At 41.4% G+C, this 6238-nt stretch overlaps 1 pseudogene; it reads left to right on the top strand.

The window, feature by feature from the left end:
* Positions 1-4094: 4094 nt before the first annotated feature.
* LOC125081730 (eukaryotic translation elongation factor 1 epsilon-1-like) lies at positions 4095-4631 on the top strand (annotated as a pseudogene).
* The last annotated feature ends 1607 nt before the right edge of the window (positions 4632-6238 follow it).

The raw sequence follows: 6238 nt of genomic DNA on the forward strand, positions 1-6238 counted from the left end.
CATCATTAGCTTGAGTATAAAAGGACAAATAGAATGAATTTGGTTTCCAAAAAAAAAAAAGGAAGAAGAAGAAAAAGAAAAAGAAGAAGAACTTATATATAAGAAATAAAACCTGGATGACTAAATTCCCACCAGAAGAACACAGACACGCCATAGCTTGTTTGCTCACCTATAGTGCACCAGCTGCCAATAAGACAGGTGTAGGAGGAATGCATAAGCAGCACCATCAATTCTATCTTTCTGTTGTGAGGATTCTAAGCAAAGTATTGTGTAATAGTCAAAGCTTAAATTCTGGAGTTAGACAACCTAGGTGCATGTTCTGACTCTATTGCATTCTAGTTCTGTGGCTTTAGGTGAGTTATTGAAGATCTTTGACCTTCAGTTTTCTTTTTCATAAATGGAGAAAATGGAATTATCAATATTAGCTGATATTTGTAAGAATGATGTAATTTTTGTAAGTTGTCTGGTGCATAGTTACCAGGACTCAGCACTTAATTAGTTTCTTTTAGAACTTGTTTAGAAATCCAAAAGGATGTGTGAAGCCGAGGCAAGAAAAAAATTAAATTTCCTTACCTTCCACAGCACACTGACAAGTCCTTGAGACAGGCAGAGTGACAGTCCTCTCAGAACTCAGCTGCCTCGCTGTTAATACTTTGCTAAGGGCAAAAGGCAATCTTAGCCTGACCCCCAGGATCCTGTAAGTCTACTTCAGCATTAAAATTCAGTTGGAAACTTCTTTTATCTCTACTCACAAAATATATGTTGGCAATCATCCCCAAGCATATGATCCCTAATATACATCTGAAGGGTCTCATGACTAAGTTTTTATTAGACGGTAACAAATGACCTTTTATCAACAATAACTAGCCCCTCAAAGTCATGGAAACCTTGCTTCTAAAATTCCTTAGCGATTTCCGCTATCCCTAACCCCCTCCCAACTTGAAAGTACATAGTGGGCCACTCTGCATGCCCCAGGGCAACTCTTTCTGCCCATGGGTCCTGTCCCTGTGCTGTCATAAAACCACCTTTTGCACCAGAGACATCTCAAGAATTCTTTCTTGGCCGTTGGCTCTGAACCCCAACATCTTTCCTACATCAAAAAGACTGCATAGTGGTGTAGAACCATAAATTCAGTCTTCTCTCTTCTCATCATGTCCTAAGATGCCAAACTGGCTGGTAATCAAAACCCTAAGGAGAAAACATATGCTCCAGACACCAGCTTTGTCTTGGCAATGATCTGCGTTTAACTTGACGGTAAATAGGAGGTGACAGCTGAATCTGGTGTGGAGATTCCAGGAGGGTGGTTCTCCAGGAGGACTTTAACTAGAAGCTCATCTGTTGCAAATAAATTGTTGTTGTAAATACCGGAGAGTAGGCGGTAGAGGGTCTTGCAGAAGAAAGTCCTGGAATTCCTGGACAGGGCTGAAAATAAAAAGTGAGAATAATGTTGATAGTGTATCCTATTGATGAGATATCTACCTCTACTCCACAAGTTTCTTTAGCAATTCCTTTTAATCTGCCATATCTGAAATTGGCACTGTCCAAAGTTTTTTTTCCATGAATGTGCTTAAATATATGCTGAACAATAAAAATTATACCTTATCTTTGTCATGCGTTTTTGGACTATTTAATGTCCTTTCATCTTTACAATTTCATGTTTCCCGTATGACCTTTTGAAGAAAGTGGGGTATTACTATCCCCCTTTTCCATATGAGGAATCTAAAGTGGCACGTGGCCCAGGGAGCCTACTTAATTAATGGTCACGGTTAGTAAGTGGAAGAGGGTCCTGCATTTTGACTGACATTTGAGTCTACTGGATCTTTGTCTTTATATGAAGATTTCTGTTTTCTCAGTAAACAGTAATAGTCATGATCCATCCCCTTTTTGGAGGATTTTTCCTCTGATATTAATTATATTTTCTTATTCAACAGTTTTATTTCAGGCCTTGCTGCTTCTAGGGTCACAAGAGACTAACATTTGCTATTTTTCATCCTGCATAGTTTCGGGAGGACGTTATGGAAAATTGGCAGCGTATCACTTCCTTCATCCGGTTTGATCCCAGGCTTTCTGGAGACTAGAGACTTGAACTTCTCATCTGTGAGAGTGGGATGAGGGTTGAATTATTGAGCACCTGGTCAGAGTTAGATTTCTCTCTCTCTTTTTTTTTTTTCACATCTTATGTCTGTTCACCTTTTGATCTTTACTGACTAGGACATTGGCTATCACACAATTGATTCCCTTCCTTTTATTCTCTGGAAACTGTCAAATAGAGTAAAATTCACTGTCCTTCACAAGGAACAAAACTCTCTTCTCTGGTTCAGAGAGTGTCACATTCCTTCCATGTTACTCAGCATTTTACAGTCACTTTGAGGCATAGAACACCACCACCCCATTTTTGTCCCTTCTCATTTTAAACAGGAAATCACCTCTGAGAAACCCTTGGGTGAAGAAAAACAATAGTTTGAAATCTTACTTAAGACATCTCATGAAAGTTACAGTAGCTTTTTGCAAAAACCTGTGTTCTCATTCTTTTACTCTAATTCTATTCAGATAGTAACAGCATTTTATTAGCAATCGTGTCAATGATTGGTCAAATCACCTCTCTAACGTTTCAAAAGGGCCAGTTTGCTTATCTCCATTACAAGCCATCCTCAAATTTAGTGGCTTATAACAACAGTCATTCATTTGCTTATGATTTTGTAATTCGGGCAGGCAAAAGAAGTCGTTGGGGTAGTGGTTCTAGTCATCTCTCTCAGAGTTTCTCATGCAGCTGTTGTGGCCTGGAGGCTTGAATGGGGCAGGGATGTTCAAGATAATTTCTGTACTAAGTTGAAAAGTACCTCCCAGAATTTCATGTTTACCCAGAACCACAGAATGTGATGTTATTTGGAAAAGGGTCTTTGCAGATGTAATTAGCTAAAATAAGATCATGCTAGAGTAGAATGGGCCCTAACTCAAAATGACCACTGTCCTTCTAAGACGAGAAGAGGAAGAATGCCATGTAACAAGAGACACATATTAGAGTCATGTCACCGTAAGTCAAGGAACCCCGAAGATTGCTGGCAGTCATCAGAAGCTGGAAGAAGAACACATTCTCCCTCAGATCCTCCAGAAGGAAGCAGCCCTGCTGACCAGTTTGATGTTGCACTTGTAGCCTCCAGAAGTGTAAGTGAATAAATTTTCTATTGTTTTAAGCCACCCAGTCACAGCAGCCCTGGGAAATGAAGGTGAATCTGCCTTAAAATCCAGGTAAATCTTAGTTGGAATTGCTGAAATGGCTGGGGACTGACCAGCCCCACCTCACTGCCCCAAACTCTCATCCCCCTGCCATCTCTCCTGGTCTCTCCCTCCATGTGGTCTCTCCACCAGAGTAGCTGGGCCTCTTTATGTGATGGCTTCATGTTGCAAAAGAGTGAAAGTGGAACATACCAGACATCTTCTGGATTAGGCCCAGAGCTATCCCTAGCTTCCTTCTGCCATGTTCTGTTGGTTAAGGCACACTGCTGAGCCGCTCAGGTTCAGGAGGAGGAAACAGACTCCACTTGTCAATGGAGAGTGGCACACATACATGGGGATGAAGGAATCGTTGATGTCCATCTTTGGAGTCAGTCTACAAGGACTGTAGCTACCTGAGTTTGAATGAGTATTTTATTCCGTGATACACCTCTTAGCACAAGTTATTATGTAGGCTTAACAAGACTTCTTAGGCTTAACAAGACTAAGGATCTTCTAAATGTTCAAGTCATATCTTTGAATGTCAGCCAGCCTACGCCTCTGTATCAGCTCCTCCCAGCTGGGCAAGCAGAGGTGCAGGGGTCAGGCAGCCCACACTGAGATTCTAGGATCTAGGATTCAGCATGGGAGTGGGGTGCAGTTGCCCGTGGGAGAGGTACCGTGGCATTATTTGTGTCAGAAATGATTGTTTCCGTGAGGTCAGTTCTGACCACAGTCCATACTACTCTCCAAACTAGAGCTTTAGGATGACAGTGCCTTTCAGTGAAAGGTTGTAATGTTGACACAAACGAGACAATGCATATGACCAGGTGAAAGAGAAGTTGCTGTAAGAATAAAAATCCACCGCCAAGGCCCCTGCCATGAGCTCCTGCTGGAAGATGGCAGCTGCAGAGCTGACACTGCTGGAGAAGTCCCCGGGGCAGAAGAAAGGGAACAAAGACAGTGCTCAGAGCGAGCTCCAGGTTCCAGTTCTTCAAACAAACAATGGTCCACGTCCAACAGGACTGACTACTACCAGCTTGTCTTGTCAAGCAGGTGAACAAAGAAGATTTGCTTGGGAGCGCTGCAAAAGAAAAAGCAATTGTTCAGCAGTGGTTGGAATACAGAGTAACTCAAGTACATGGACACTACAATAAAGGCAGTATCCATCTCCGTTGGAGGATCTTAATGTCCGTCTTGAAGATAAAGTCTACCTTACAGGATTTAACTCTACCTTAGCAGATATCCTACTGTACTACAGACTTCATCGCTTTAGAGTTGACCTGACAGTTCCCGAAAAGGAGAAACATCTTAATGTGTCTTGCTGGTTTTGTCACATTCAACACTATCTAGGGATTAGGGAACATCTGTCTGTTGTCCTCTTTATCAAGAACAGGCTATATACTAATTCCCACTAGAAGCTATTCATGACATAGAAGCATGATCACAAATATTTTAAATGGAAAGTGTATTCTGGACTAGAGAACCAAGATAAATAGATACACAGTCATTCTTTATTGGCTGAAGTTGATGGAATAAACATGTCTGAAAAAAAAAAATCAATGGCTGAAACTTGAGAGTTTTAGAGGGCACAGGTATTGAACTTGAGTTCGTTTGAATTCTAAATCCCTGTACTTCCACTACAAACTGAAGTGGAAGTATTTTATGAAGTACTAAAATGTCTGTGGAAGAACTTAAAAGATGGGTTAAAAAAAGGAGCTATAACTTAATGTTATTAAGAAATGGAATGACATTGTAGGGTAACGCAATATGTCTCTTTCTCAGGCAACATAACTTTTTTCTCTTAAAAATATATTATTGAGGGTGCCTGAGTGGCTCAGTGGGTTTAAGCCTCTGCCTTCGGCTCAGGTCATGATCTCAGGGTCCTGGGTTCGAGTTCCGCATCGGGCTCTCTGCTCGGCGGGGAGCCTGCTTCTTCCTTTCTTTCTCTGCCTGCCTTTCTGCCTACTTGTGATCTCTCTGTGTCAAATAAATAAAATATATTTTTTTAGAGATTTTATTTATTTATTTGACAGGTAGCGTTCACAAGTAGGCAGAGAGGCAGGCAGAGAAAGAGAGGAGGAAGCAGCCTCCCCGCCGAGCAGAGAGCCCGATGTGGGGCTCGATCCCAGGACCCTGAGATCATGACCTGAGCCGAAGGTGGAGGCTTTAATCCACTGAGCCACCCAGGCGCCCTATAAATAAAATATTTTAAAATATATACATATTATTGATATCTGACAACACAAAAAAAGATATGTATTCTACATGTAAATAATAATATAGGGGCACTTGTGTGGCTCGGTCAGTTGAGCATCTGACTCTTGGTTTTGGCTCAGGTTATGATCTCATGGTCATGAGATGAGCTCGCGTTGGGCTCCACACTCAGTGCAGAGTCTGCTTGGAATTCTCTCCCCCTCTCCCTCTGCCCCTCCTTCTCTTTCTCTCACTCTCTCTCTCTAAAATAAATAAATAAATCTTTAAAATGATAATAATAGTATAAAGTGTGGACCCACACCTAACATAAGAAGTGGAACATTGACAATATCATTGCCTCAAACTTCTTCCCCTTCTCCATCTAGAAGATCTTCATCTAGGGACACCTGGCTGGCTCAGTTAGAGGAGCCTGTGACTCTTGATCTTGGGGTCATGTGTCTGAGCCCCACATTGGGTGTAGAGATTACTTAAATAAGTGAAACTTAAAAAAAAAATAGATCTCTATCTGATCTTTAACCACAAGTCTGAATTTTGTTTTATCATCGCCTGTTTTATCATTGGTTGTTAGGGAAACTAGATCTTCAGGTTTGAATTAAAAGGGGGAAATCTTGCTTGGCTACTAGTTAACTCCAAAACAGTTTTCTGGTTATTAGCATATTAACTCATCCGCTCTTTGCACATCCTATAAAAGTGTGGCATCGACACCTACATGATAAGCAGCCTCTAGAAGCGCAGTGATTTCCTGACTGCTGGGTTTGCGATAAGGCCTCTCGGTTAACCAGATGCAATAGCTTCCTTCATCTGGTCT

Source organism: Lutra lutra, chromosome 12 (genome assembly GCF_902655055.1).
Source record: "Lutra lutra chromosome 12, mLutLut1.2, whole genome shotgun sequence".
Lineage (NCBI taxonomy): Eukaryota > Metazoa > Chordata > Mammalia > Carnivora > Mustelidae > Lutra > Lutra lutra.